The sequence below is a fragment of the Sapajus apella genome, unplaced genomic scaffold, assembly GCF_009761245.1.
Source record: "Sapajus apella isolate SASKATOON/1434 unplaced genomic scaffold, GSC_monkey_1.0 scaffold94, whole genome shotgun sequence".
Lineage (NCBI taxonomy): Eukaryota > Metazoa > Chordata > Mammalia > Primates > Cebidae > Sapajus > Sapajus apella.
In genome coordinates, this window is record NW_022437034.1 from 971,598 (window position 1) to 986,008 (window position 14,411).

General features: G+C 44.3%; 1 non-coding gene and 1 pseudogene across 2 annotated transcripts; one reads left to right on the forward strand and one right to left on the reverse strand.

Annotated features, from left to right (window-relative positions):
• Window positions 1-2,435: 2,435 nt before the first annotated feature.
• Window positions 2,436-2,498, reverse strand: LOC116535456. The gene has a single exon (XR_004262206.1). It is a non-coding gene; the product is annotated as a U7 small nuclear RNA (small nuclear RNA).
• Window positions 2,499-7,330: 4,832 nt separating this feature from the next.
• Window positions 7,331-8,006, forward strand: LOC116535345 (annotated as a pseudogene). Its single transcript, XR_004262164.1, has one exon. The product of XR_004262164.1 is annotated as a eukaryotic translation initiation factor 1 pseudogene (transcript).
• Window positions 8,007-14,411: the final 6,405 nt, after the last annotated feature.

A 14,411-nucleotide genomic window follows, 5' to 3' on the forward strand; every position in this document is an offset into this window, starting at 1 on the left:
AGACCACAGAACTACGTGATTAGATTCATATGAAATGTGTAGAATAAGACTTTATGGAGATGGAATGTAGATTCATGAGTGCTTGGGACTGCAGGTGGGTGGGAAAGTTATGAAGCTTCTTTTTGAGGTGACGAAAATGTTTTAAATTTACTTTGATAATGGTTGCATATATCTGTGACTATACTAAAGACCATTTTGTTGCGGGATCTTTGGGGTGTCACTTTTCTGGCTGGAATCCTCTGTGGCCAGTGGCGCCTTAGCCCAAGTTTTGCTCATGCTCACTTGGCCTGGCACACTGCATTCATGCTCTCCACCTGGATCCCATGCCTGCCAAGGGCCAATCAGGCGGAGTGGCCAGGAGTATGTGAACGAGCATGGGGTCTGGCCACTGTGCAGTCGGACACACTGGCTGCAGCTCCAGCTTTCTGTGAGGCTGTGGCTTGACCAGGCGCACTGCAAGAAGCTTCCCTGGCTGGCATTGGGGGAATGCGGTGTCACCTGGAAGCTTGGAGATACCAGGCACTGCAGAACCCCAAAGAGGGATACACAGCTCTGGCTGGGGGAAGCTCCCAGGTCTGGGCTCCCCAAAGGGCAGCGGCTATTCTCTCCTTCTCTTCACGCAAAACATGGCAGGCAAGGGGCCCGCCCTGTTGGTGTTACAGTTGCAGCCCTGTTGGGTTACAGCTCTTTCAGCTCCACCATTTGGTGGGTCTCAAGTTCTTGTGGGTATGCAGACAAGTAGAGGATGAGCAAGGTGAAGAGGATCTTTATGAAGTGATAGAACAGCTCAGAGAAGACCCGCAGAGGATAGCTCCTTTCTGCAGCTGAGATGTCCTGATGAGAGCGTTGATCCTTTAGAGGAGGGGAAACTCTGGAGTGGGTTGCTCCTTTCTGCAGCTAGTCGTCCCTTTTGTCAAATGCTTAGCTCTGGCTGAGCCTGGGGCTTTTACGGGTCTCAGAAGGGGGGAAGTACATGCTGATTGGTTCATGGGCAGCCATGGGCAGGCCTGGAAAAGGCACCACAAGTTCCCACTCCAGTCTGTGGGACTGGCACCCAGCCTCCAGCTGTCAGACCCTCCCTGTCCTGAAAGTGGGACCTCACCAGGAATCTGTCCCCTTCCACCCAGGAATCTGCCTGCCGTTCATGATGTCCTGGCTCTGCCAGCCTTTTCTCCAAGATTGGAGTGGGTGCCAACACTTGGGGTGGGGGAGAAGCCAGGTGGTGGGAGCAGGCACTTCTGAGCCTGCAAGGGAAGGGGGGTCCTTCCCAGGTTCCCAAGGGTGCCGAGACACCTGAGTCTGCAGCCACAGTTTGGGCGACTGCAGTGACACCTGGAGAGCTCCCACTCCAACTCAGAAGGGGCAAAGCTTCCACTTGTTTTTGGTTCCCACTGGCTCCAGGGAGGTGCAGCCGCATGGTGCCTCCCCACTGCAGCTGGTGTGATGGTCACTGCCATCAATTGCACTGCACATTTTTTTTTTTTTTTTTTTTTGAGATGGAGTCTTGCTCTGTTTCCCAGGCTGGAGTGCAGTGGTGCAATCTTGGCTCACTGCAGCCTCTGCCTCCTGGGTTCAAGCAATTCTCCTGCCTCAACCTCCCGAGTAGGTGGGACTACAGGCATGTGTTGCCAGCATGGCTAATTTTTGTATTTCTAGTAAAGACGGGGTTTCACCATGTTGGCCAGGATGGTCTTGCTCCAGAACTTGTGATCCACCCGCCTAGGCCTCCCAAAGTGCTGGGATTACAGGCGTGAGTCACCACGCTTGGCCACACTGTACATTTTAAATAGGTGAATTGTATGGCACATGAATTATATCTCAATTAAACTGTTAGAAAATCCATGACTTAGAAATGTATCAGGTCTGGATGATTTAACAGTTAACTTTAGTATTAATAAGGGAATACTAACGCCTGCAACTTCCCTCCTTATATCTCAGGGGTTAGCACAATTGAAGTTTACCTTCTACTCACATAAAGACCAAAACAATGTTTCTCATTGTTAGGTGACTATCTCCCAATGGTATTTCAAGATTCCATGTTCCTTTCATCTTATGTCTCTACTATCTTTGTTTTTCTTATTAGTTTACTTTATTTCAATCATTTTTGGGGAACAGGTAGTTTTTGGTTACATGGATGAATTCTTTAGTGGTGATTTTCTAACAGATTTTGGTGCCCCCATCATGCGAACGGTGTGCACTGTACCCAATGTGCAGTCTTTCATTCCTCACCCCTCCTACCCTTCCCTGCAAAGTCCCCAAAGTCCATTATCATCCTTATGTCTTTGCATTTTCATAGCTTAGCGCTCACTTATAAGTGAGAACGCATAACATTTGGTTTTCTTTTCCAGAGTTATTTTACTTAGGATAATGGTTTCCAGTTCCAGCCAGGTCGCTGCAAATGCTATTATTTCATTTTATTTATTTATTTTTTTGGGGGGGGCTTGCCGGCATAAAACCGGAAAGCCTGCTAGACAAATTCTAAAGGAGCTGTAACATTGATTATTTCATTTTTTTATGGCTGAGTAGTATTCTGTGTGTGTGTGTGTGTGTGTGTGTGTGTGTGTGTGTGTGTGTGTAGCTCACATTTTCTTTATCCACTCATTGCTTGATTGGCATCTACTGTTTTTAACAGGTGGTTCCAGGTCATTGCAAAAGAAGGTGCAAGGAGGATGGAGAATGGTTCCCATGGCTCAGGTCTGGAAAGGATCTGCTTCTGTCCTGTTCCATTAGCCAGAATTCAGTCACATGATACCCTAACAACAAGCAAGGCTGAGAACTGTAGTCTAGTATGTGCCCAGGAGATACAAGAAATGCTGAGTTCTTATCAAATTTTAACAAATGGAAACTTTGTTATTCTAACTATTCCAGATAGTTGAAAAACATTGTTAGCCACTTTGTAAAGCAAACATGACCTTAATAACAAAATCTGGTGAATAAGTTATCAAAACATTATAGACCTGAAGTCCTTAAAATGGTCTAAGAAATTATAGACCAGTTTCACTTAAGAATATAGATGTGGCTGGGCATGGTGGCTCACATCTGTAATCCCAGCACTTTGAGAGGTGGAGGCGGGTGGATCATTTGAGGTCAGGAGTTCAAGACCAGCCTTGTCAACATAGTGAGACCCCCATATCTACTGAAAATACAAAAATTAGCCAGGCGTGGTGGCACATGCCTGTAATCTCAGCTACTTGGAAGGCTGAGGCATGAAAATCTCCTGAGCTCAGGAGGCAGTTTTCAGTGCTTAGCCTAGGCGACAGAGAGAGAGGTATGTATATACATATGCCTGATATATATATCAGATATATATGTATCTGATATATATATATTATATATATATGTGCAAACATTCTCAGTGCACACAGTTTAAAAGTAGGAAATCTGTCAGCATAAGGGAAGGATACTTTAAAGACAAAGATCACATAATTCTATCAATAAATGCTAAAAACACTACTTAAAAAATTTCATAGTTATATTTTATAACAACTCTAACATAGGAATGCGAAGATTATAACTAGATATAATTATGGTTGGGGTTGGAATAAAAACTGCTCAAAACAGGAGCAATAAAGATGAATTAAAGAGCTGATCTCGGTAAGAATGGGGCAAGGGAAACAGAACTAGGAAATCTGAGCAAGCAAGCCACTATATTTTTAACACTATATAAATACAACAGAAGAAACTTAAGTAGTCATAGAAAATATCTTGACTATTCCTTTTTCTAAAAGTTCAGGAAAACTAATTTCACATAAAAATAACAGTCAAGAAATATTGAGGTCAAATCTTATTCAAAAGTATTATAGGCTGGGTGCAGTGGCTCATGCCTGTAATCCCAGCACTTTGAGAGGCTGAGGCCGGTGGATCATTTGAGCCCAGCAGTTTGAGACCAGCCTTGGCAACATGGCAAAACACCATTTCCATTACAAATACAAAAATTATCTGTGCCTGGTGGTGGGTGCCTGTAGTCCCAGCTACTCAGGAGGCTGAGGTGGGAGGGTCACCTGATTCTGGGAGGTCAGGGCTGTGGTGAGACGTGATTGTGCCACTGCACTCCAGCCTGGGTGACAGTGAGACTCTGTCTCAAAAAACACACAAACAAAAAAAGAAAACGCCAAAGTATTGTAAGAAAAAAAGAGAATGAGGTGGAGAGTAATATTGCTACAGACAATAAAACATGCCAGAAAGATATACTTACACAAAAAGTCAATAAATATGATACATCATATAAACAGAATTAAAAACAAAGATCACATGATTCTCTTAATAGATGCAGAAAAAGCATCCAACAAAATTCAGCATCACTTTACAATTAAAACTCTGAGCAAAATCAGCATACAAGGGACATACCTCAATGTAACAAAAGCCACCTATGACAAACCAAGAACTCAACCCCTTTTACAATAGCTGCAAAAAACAAAACAAAACAAAACAACAACTTAGGAATATACCTAACTAAGGTGGTGAAAGACCTGTGCAAGGAAAACTACAAAACACTGCTGAAAGAAATTATAGATGACACGAACAAATGGAAACACATCCCATGCTCATGGATGGGTAGAATCAATATTATGAAAATGATCATACTGCCAAAAGCAATCTACAAAATTCAATGCAATTCCCATCAAAATACTACCATCATTCTTCACAGAATTAGAAAAATCAATTCTAAAGTTGTTTTAGAATTGTTTTTAGAATATGGAACCAAAAAAGAGCCAAGATAGCCAAAGCAAGACTAAGCAAAAAGAACAAATCTGAAAGCATCACACTACCTGATTTTAAACTATACTACAAGGCCATAGTCACCAAAACAGCATGATACTGGTATAAAAATAGACACATAGACCAGTGGGACAGAATGGAGAACCTAGAAATAAACCCAAATACTTACAGCCAACTGATATTTGACAAAGCAAACAAAAACATAAAGTGGGGAAAGGGGAAAGGACCCTTTTCAATGAATGGTGCTCGGATAATTGGCAAGACACACGTAGGAGAATGAAGCTGGATTCTCATCTCTCATCTTATACAAAAATCAACTCAAGATGGATTAAGGACTTAAATTTAAGACCTGAACATATAAAAATTCTAGAAGAGGCCGGGCACGGTGGCTCACACCTGTAATCCCAGCACTTTGGGAGGCCAAGGCGGGTGGATCACGAGGTCAAGAGATTGAGACCATCCTGGTCAACATGGTGAAACCCCATCTCTACTAAAAATACAAAAAATTAGCCTGGCATGGTGGCGCGTGCCTGTAATCCCAGCTACTCAGGAGGCTGGGGCAGGAGAATTGCCTGAACCCAGGAGGCGGAGGTTGCGGTGAGCCGAGATCACGCCATTGCACTCCAGCCTGGGTAACAAGAGTGAAACTCCGTCTCAAAAAAAAAAAAAAAAAAAAAATTCTAGAAGATAGCATTGGAAAAGCCCTTCTAGACATTGGCTTAGGGAAAAATTTAATGACCAAGAACCCAAAAGCAAATGCAATAAAAACAAAGATAAACAGCTAGGACTTAATTAAATTAAAGAGCTTTTGCACGGCAAAAGGAACAGTCAGCAGAGTTAACAGACAACCCACAGAGTTGGAGAAAATCTTCACAATCTGTACATCTGACAAAGGACTAATATCCAGAATCTACAATGAACTCAAATAAATCATCAAGAAAAAAACAAATGGTCCCATCAAAAAGTGGGCTAAGGACATGAATAGACCAAAAGAAAATATACAAATGACAAACATATGAAAAAATGCTCAGCATCACCAACAATCAGGGAAATGCAAATCAAATCACAATGTGGTACTACCTTAGTCCTGCAAGAATGGCCATAATCAAAAAATCAAAAAACAGTAGATGCTGGCATGGATGTGGTGATCAGGGAACACTTTACTGCTGGTGGGAATGGAAACTAGTACAACCACTATAGAAAACCGTGTGGAGAGTCCTTAAAGAACTAAAAGTAGAACTACCATTTGATCCAGCAATCCCACTGCTGGGTATCTAACCAGAGGAAAAGAAGTCATTATACGAAAAAGATACGTGCACATGCATGTTTATAGCAGCACAGCTCGCAATTGCAAAATCATGGAACCAACTCAAATGCCCATCAATCAATGAGTGGATAAAGAAACTGTGATATAGGTATATGATGGAATACTGCTTAGCCATAAAAAGGATGAATCAACAGCATTCACAGCAACCTGGATGAGATTGGAGACTACTATTCTAAGTGAAGTAACTCAGGAATGGAAACCCAAACACTGTATGTTCTCACTGACGTGTGAGAGCTAAGCTATGAGGAAGCAAAGGCATAAGAATGATACAATGGACTTTGGCGGCTTGGGGGGAATGGTGGGAGTAGGCAAGGGATAAAAGACTACAAATAGTGTGCTGAGGAGGAGGTAGCCTAGAAGCTTCCTTTTCTAGGTAAAGCGGGGAAGCAGTGTGGATTCTTTAGTGTGTTCTGATAGCCATGTGTCACTACGCACTTCTTTGTGTCTTTACATCTCCTCCTGTCGCATTCTAAAGCATTTTTATAGTATGAGGTTTTGCCTAATCAGGTGACGAGTGCACCAAAATCTCACAAATTACCACTAAAGAACTTACTCATGTAATCAAACACCACCTGTACCCCAATAGCCTATGGAAAAATAAAAAATTTAGAAAAAAGAAAATCAAACCCAAGGAGGGGTCATGGGAACCCCAAGTTATAGTCAGCTGCTCAGAAGCACAGGTAAAACAACCTAGGGCTTGTGATTGGCAACAAAAGTGGGGAGCGGTCTTGCATACTGAGTGCTCAACTTGTGTTATCTGACGCTTATTGAGGTAGATAGTGTCAGAATTGAATTAGTGGATACCCAGATGATGTCTGCTGCAGAACTGATTTCTTGTTTGGTGTTCTGGGAAAACCCACTGACATTTTGTTATAGATGTATTCTGTATTAAATATGGCATGAGAGCAGAGGAAAAATAGTTTGTGTTTTTCACACAATACTCTAGGAAAATTACTAAGCTTTGAAGAAAAAGAAAAATTCTCTGGTCATCTAGGCAAGAAAACCTCACGTTAGAAAGGAAACAAAATTGGATTATTTTCAAACTTTTAGGCAGTAATACTTCATGCCAGAAGAAAATGAAGTAACATATTTAAGATCTCCAGTGAAAGAAAGTGTAAACCAAGGATTTTATATCCAGCAACACTGACTTTTAAGTACAAAAGCAGAGACAAATTGTTACCAACATGTGGGAACTCTGGGAATATTGTTTCCATGGCCCCTTCCTGTGGAATCTATGAGAGAAGGAGCTTCAGACAACCAGAAAGAATAAAGAAACACCAGCGCCCCAGTCACTGAGCCGCCGCCGAGGACTCAGCAGCCTTCCCCTTGAGCCCCCTCACTTCCCGACGTTCCGTCGCCCCTGCCCGCCTTCTCCCGCCGCCGCCGCCTTCCGCAGGCCGTTTCCACCGAGGAAAAGGAATCGTATCGTATGTCCGCTATCCAGAACCTCCACTCTTTCGACCCCTTTGCTGATGCAAGTAAGGGTGATGACCTGCTTCCTGCTGGCACTGAGGATTATATCCATATAAGAATTCAACAGAGAAACGGCAGGAAGACCCTTACTACTGTCCAAGGGATCGCTGATGATTACGATAAAAAGAAACTAGTGAAGGCGTTTAAGAAGAAGTTTGCCTGCAATGGTACTGTAATTGAGCATCCAGAATATGGAGAAGTAATTCAGCTACAGGGTGACCAACGCAAGAACATATGCCAGTTCCTCGTAGAGATTGGACTGGCTAAGGACCATCAGCTGAAGGTTCATGGGTTTTAAGTGCTTGTGGCTCACTGAAGCTTAAGTGAGGATTTCCTTGCAATGAGTAGAATTTCCCTTCTGTCCCTTGTCACAAGTTTAAAAACCTCACAGCTTGTATAATGTAACCATTTGGGGTCCGTTTTTAACTTGGACTAGTGTAACTCCTTCATGCAATAAACTGAAAAGAGCCAAAAAAAAAAAAAAAAAGAAACACCAGCATAAAGACTGATGGTGAATGTTAACATATAGATACTTGTAGAGTGTAATGGTTATATGATCTGATTGTATAATTGTGGCATAATCCCCCAAAATGATGGGGGCTTAAGGAGAATGGAAGAGCTTATTAAAAATATTTTAAAATATTTCCAATAATCATATTGGTGGTGATAGTATTAGTATGGCTATTCTGATACTGTTGTGAGTACAATGTGGAATAAAGCAAATGAGCATTTATGGGATTTCTAATCAGTTCATCCTCTGTGTATTGATAACCAGGACTCTTGGCATGGAAGAAAGAAGATACATATGTAATATAGTAGAGGTTAAATAAAAACTCTATAACATTGGGCCAGGTAGAGTGACGTATGCTGGTAATCCCTGAACTTTTGGAGGCTGAGGTGGAAGGATTGTCTGAGGCCAGGAGTTTGAGACCAGCCTGGGTAACATAGTGAGACCCCGTATCTTAAAAAAAAAAAAAAAAAAAAAATAGCAGGATGTGGTGGTACACCCCTGTGGTTCTAGCTACTCAGGAGGCTGAGGTTGGAGGATTGCTTGGGTCCAGGAGGTTGAGGCTGCAGTGAGCTGTGTTCATGCCAGTGCACTCCAGGTTGGGTGGCAGGGTGAGATTCTGTCTCAAAAAACAAACAACGAACCCTCAAATTCTAATATGGAATTTGAATTGGAAAACTCAATATGAACTGTTGAGGCATTTTATCTTAAAATATTTATATATTTTATTTCTATTTTCTAGTTCTGTTGACCAAAAACACCTGGGCATATTGACCACCCAAATGCAATGAGCATTCCTAGGACCCAGATTATAGCACTGAAATATCCTTTCCCATGAAAAGAAACCAGGCTTTTAGAGAAATATTGTGAGATGAATCCAGAATATCTTGTCATACCAGATAAAGAGGAACTTCTTAAGCCACAAAAGTTGTGTCAAAAGGACCCAGGAGTCAACTTGAAAAGGCTCCCAGTAGCCAAAATCAGACAATTCGAGCTTCAATGAAGGTAATAATTATAAGGGACCAAAATCTATCAAATGCTTAACCCATGAGTTCATAATGATACTAAAAAAATAAAACCCACAAACTAATTTGTCTTTTTTGGAGGGTGACAGAAGCGATTCATTGTCTTAGATCCTAGTAATTAAAGAGAAAGAATCAAGCCTTTATGCTACTTCTCTTATATGAACAGTACCATGGAGTAACCGAATAATAAATGTCTTATAAAATTATTCTAGCTAAAAAATGGAGTATATGGTGTGATTTGAAGGCTTTCCCCCCTGGTGTCTAGGGCCAGCTTTCTGCCCCTGGCACCCACACCCAACTCCTTGAAGCTATGGTTCCATTTATTTCTATGCATCTTGGCCCTCACTCTCATCTGACACATGCCCTTGCATTCAGGAGATGCTCAATAAATCCTCCCTAGAGTGATGTGAACCCAGTCCAGAGTGAGACTTGGCAGATGTGTGGCTTTGGGGGATAGAGAGCCTGCTTGCTGTCCATCCCACATCTCAAGGAAGAGCTGCAGAGATTTTTCTCCCAACTCTCTCCCACTGTCCCAGGGGTTGTGGGGGCAAATCCTGTGCCTATTCCTAAAACCCAGACCCAAAGGTGTCCAGAAATGGCAGGGATGGAGTATCTCTGAACCTGGACCTACTTAGCAGGAGGGAAGGCCAGAGATCACCTAGTCTATCCCACTGCGACCAGTTCATGTACAGGATAGAGGAAGCCACCTTTTTGGGAATAAAAATGTTTGTCATCCTGTCATCAAGCACTGGGCCAAGGGGACTCAGTGAACAGGTTCTGACACTTGACTGTAACCTGTCCCTTCCTGACTCCAGCCCCAGATCGATTGCTACCTCAATCATAAAAATTCTTGCCCCTGACTGCAGGAGAGTGAATTATAGCATGTGAATGACTACATGGGAGCCATCTCCAGGTTCTGATCCGCATCTGACCAGCATTATATTGTCATATAAGAGTCATACATGCTCACTGACCATTTAGTCACATAGTATATTTTGGTCAGCTACCAGGTACCAGACACTATGCTAGGCACTGAAATACAGAGGGATGAAGAAATGGTTCCTGTCTCAAGGATTTCATAGCCTTCTGGGGTAAAGAGATGATACAGTGGGTGTATTCGTCTGCTAGGGCTGCCATTACAAAATACCAGATTGGGGTCTTAAACAACAAACATTTATTTTCTCCCAGTTTTGGATACTGGAAGTCTGAGATCAAGGTGCTGGTGGGTTTGTTTCTCCTGCGGTCTCTCTCCTTGGCTTACAAATGATCACCATCTTGCTGTGTCCTTTTCTTTGTACACACCCATTCCTCGTGTTTCTTTCTTCTTATAAGAACACCAGTCCTGGCTGGGCATGGTGGCTCATGCCTGTAATCCCAACACATTGGGAGGCTAAGGTGGGTGGATCACTTGAGGTCAGGAGTTTGGGACAAGCCTGACCAACACAGTGAAACCCCATCTCTACTAAAAATACAAAATTAGCCAGGTGTGGTGGCACACAACTGTAATTCCAGCTACCTGAGAGGCTGGGGCAGGAGAATCGCTTGAATCCGGGAGGTGGAGGTTGCAGTGAGCCAAGATCATGCTGCTTCACTCACTCCTGCCTGGGCAACAAGATTGATACTCCACCTTAACAACAACACCAGTCCTATTCGATTAGGGTCCCACCTGTATGACCTCATTTAACCCTAATTACCTCTTAAAGGCCCTATCTCCAAATACAGTCACATTAGGGATTAGAGTTTCAACATATTAATTTTGGGGGGGAGGTTGGGAGGATACAATTCAACCCATAACAGTGGGTTTTAAGAATTATAAGGCTGGGCGTGGTGGCTCACACCTGTAATCCCAGCACTTTGAAAGGCTGAGGCAGGTGGATCATGAGGTCTGTCTTCTGAAGAATGGACCCAGGGAAGAGACCCACAGAGGCCCTGGAAGTGGGCAGGGAATTCTGGGACCATGGGTACCCAAGTGTGTCATGTTGCAGAGAGGCAGACTCCCAGTGGGCACGTCCCCTAGGTCCAGGGCTCCTTGCCCTGAAGGGAGATGTTCAGCCATCGGAGGGGGCATGGGGAAGGGGCTCTGTTGCCATCCAAGGACTGTCTTAAATAAAGGCATACACGTACTGTAGTGGGCAGAGAGGGACGTCTTAGGAAGCTTCACCACGGAGGGACCCCAGACCCACGTGTGGGCAGTTTTCACGGCGGAGGACCCTGCAGTGTTGCAAACACTGAAGGTGTGAAAATCAGCACAGCACATCCAGGACTCTGCAGTGACCATTACAGAGGTGTAGGGAGGGGAGAGCATGGGGTGAGCTGGAGCCCTGGGTGGGCCTAAGTCACACTGTGGAGCTTGGACATGAGAGGAATGGGAGCTGCCAGTGAGTGCTGGAGCAGGAGAGAGGCTGGGTCAGGTCTGTGCTGTTGCCCGTCCCTCTGCTAGCTGGCAGGAGACAGCTAGAGAAGAGCAAGGCAGGAGGCAGGGGGGCCAGCGGGAGTGTATTCGCATCCCAGGGCTGTGTAACAAAGCACAGCTGCTCCTCTATCTACCATAAAGCCACACCCCTGTAAACCCACAGTAAGTTAAAAATACTGGAAGCCAAAGAGGCATGGAATATGCCTAACCTATTGCACATCATAGCTTAGCCTACCCTGCCTTAAACGTGCTCAGAACACTACATCAGCCTACTGCTGGGTAAGATCATCCAGCAACGCAGCACACTGCAGAGAATCTGTTGTTCACCCTCATGACTGTATGGTTGACTGGGAGCTGGGCTGCGGCATCGTGAAAGAGTATGGCACTGTGTCTGGCTGGCCTGGGAAAAGATCAAAATATAATATTTGAAGTATGATTTCTTCTGAATGTGCATTGCTTTTGCAACATCGTTAAGTTGAAAAAGTCATTAAGTGAAATATTGTAAGGCAGGGGCCACCTGTGCTAAAAATTGCGTGGCTTAGAACAACAGAAACTGATCATCTCACAATTATGGAGACTTGAAGTCTGAGATCAAGGTGTTGGCAGAGCCAGGCTCCCTTGCTCCAGGCCTGTCTCCTAGCTTCTGGTAGTTGGTTGGCCTGTGGCAGCAGAAATCTATAATCTTCACATGGCATGTCCCCTTTTTATAAGGACACCAGTCATATTGGATTAGAGGCCTACTCTGCTCCACTATGATCTCATCCTAAATCAGTACGTCTATAATGGCTCCATTTCAAAATAAGAACACATTCTGAAGTTCTGAGAAGTTAGGACACCAGCATATGAATTTCTGGGAAGAATGCAATTCAACCCACAACAGGAAGCTCTGGAAAGAGTCCTGGCATGATCTGATGGAGGCCCAAACTAAGGAAGTAGTGGCGTGGATCCTGAGGGTGGGGACTGGGCATTTCTTAGGTCAGGCTGTTATAACAAAATACCATTGACTGGGGGCCGCGAGCAGCAGACATTTATTTCTCACAGTCCTGGAGGCCGGATGTCTGCGATCAAGACCTGCATGGCTGAGTTCTTGTGAGGGCCTCAGGCCAGGTGCAGACACTCTGCCCTCACGTGGTGGAGAGGAAGCCCTGCAATCTCTTCTTATAAGGGCACTGATCCCACTGTGAGGACCCCAGCTTCATGACCTTGTCTAAACCTATTGCCCTCTGAGGGCCCCACCTCCAAATACCATCACATTTCATGTTAGAGCTTCAACACAGAAATGGAAGCAGCATACAAACATTCAGTCCCTCACAGGAATGGCGTTAAAAGTTACCAATATGGGGGTTTGCCTGGTTTAGTGATGGCTGAATGTAAGTTGGAGAAAGAGGTGAGAGGCGAGGACCCTGCCTCCCAGGACCCTGGCTTTACTGAGGGTGTGAATAGTGGTACCTCTGATATGCAAAGGGCTGACAGAGGAGCAGGAGGTTTATTTCAAGTTGTTGAGCAGTTTCAGGCAGGAGTTCTGGAGCCAAACTCCTGGCTGTGAATCACACCTCCCCCACTTACTAGCTACAGTGGCCTTGGGTAGCCCCTTAACTTCTTGATGCCTTGAGGGGAAGTAACGGCACATGAGTCACAGGAGTGTGGGACTCCATGGAGGGTGATAATCCACATAAAGTGCATGACCAGCCTGGCTCACAGTCAACATTCAGTGAGGTCACTCAGGACCAACACGATGATTGACTAGAGGCTCCACAGGCAGCTGGAATGGAAGGAATTCTGGTTTGAGAGATCATAATCAGCCTGAGAGCTCTTTTCCCACCTCCTGTTCCTTCCTGTGTGTTGAAAGCTTGCATGCGCGTGTGGATGCCCCAGCCTGTGTGTCCAAGCTCTGTACACAGCCCCCTGCAAAGAGCCAGATTAACTCATCCTGCAGTAGTGTGCAGTATGAGGAAAAGGGAAGCCCTTCCTGGTGAGAATCTTGAGGGAGGACTAGTCAGAGAGAGTGGCAGGACATGGAAGAAGGGATAGAGAGATTCCAGATGAAGAAGGTGGTCAACAGCCTCCACTATTGAAGAGACTGGGAGTTAAATGAAGGCTGAAAAGTCCTAAATTTAACTCATAGAGGTCCTTGGTGACATTGGCAAGGGCAGTCACTTGGAGACAGAGGGCAGTTTGTAGAGTGGGAACCAGGCCTGGGGGCTTGAAAGCCCCTGTGAGATGGAATGGAAAACCAAATATTGTATATTCTCACTTATAAGTGGGAGCTAAGCCATGAGGACATAAAAGCACAAGAATGATATAATGGACTTTGGGGACTTGGGGGGAAAGGGTAGGGGAGGGATAAAAGACTACACATAGGGTACAGTGCACACTGCTCAGGTTGTGGCTACACCAAAATCTCAGAAACTACCACTAAAGAACTTCATCCACTTAACCAAAAAAAGAAAAAGAAAAAGAAAAAAAAAAAAAAAAAAAGGAGCAGGCCCAGCCCCCAAAAGGATCAAGAAATGGAAAATTCAAAGGAAAAGGAACAGGGCTCAAATCAGACAGTGTGTCTCTCATGCTGAAGAAGTCTCCAAGTCCCCGGAAATCAGCGTGAGGCTGATTCCATGGGGAGAGGAGCTCAAGTTTCTTCTACTGTGTTGCTCCCAAAGAATAACCTCTGTCTCCATATTTACCTCAAGACCAATACAGCTGCTTCTGCGCCAGCCCTCAATCATGTTCATGTTCTGGCTAACAAGAAGATGAGAAAGAGTATACAACACCCTCCTTTAAAGGAAAAGACCCAGAAACACAGAGATCACTTTTACATATGTTGCATAGGCTAGAGCTTAGCCCTCAGCCACACTTTGCTGCAGGGGGATGTTGGAAAATGTAATCTTTTTTTTTCTTTTTGAGACAAAGTCTTGCTCTGTCACCCAGGCTGCCACAGCCTCCCGAGTA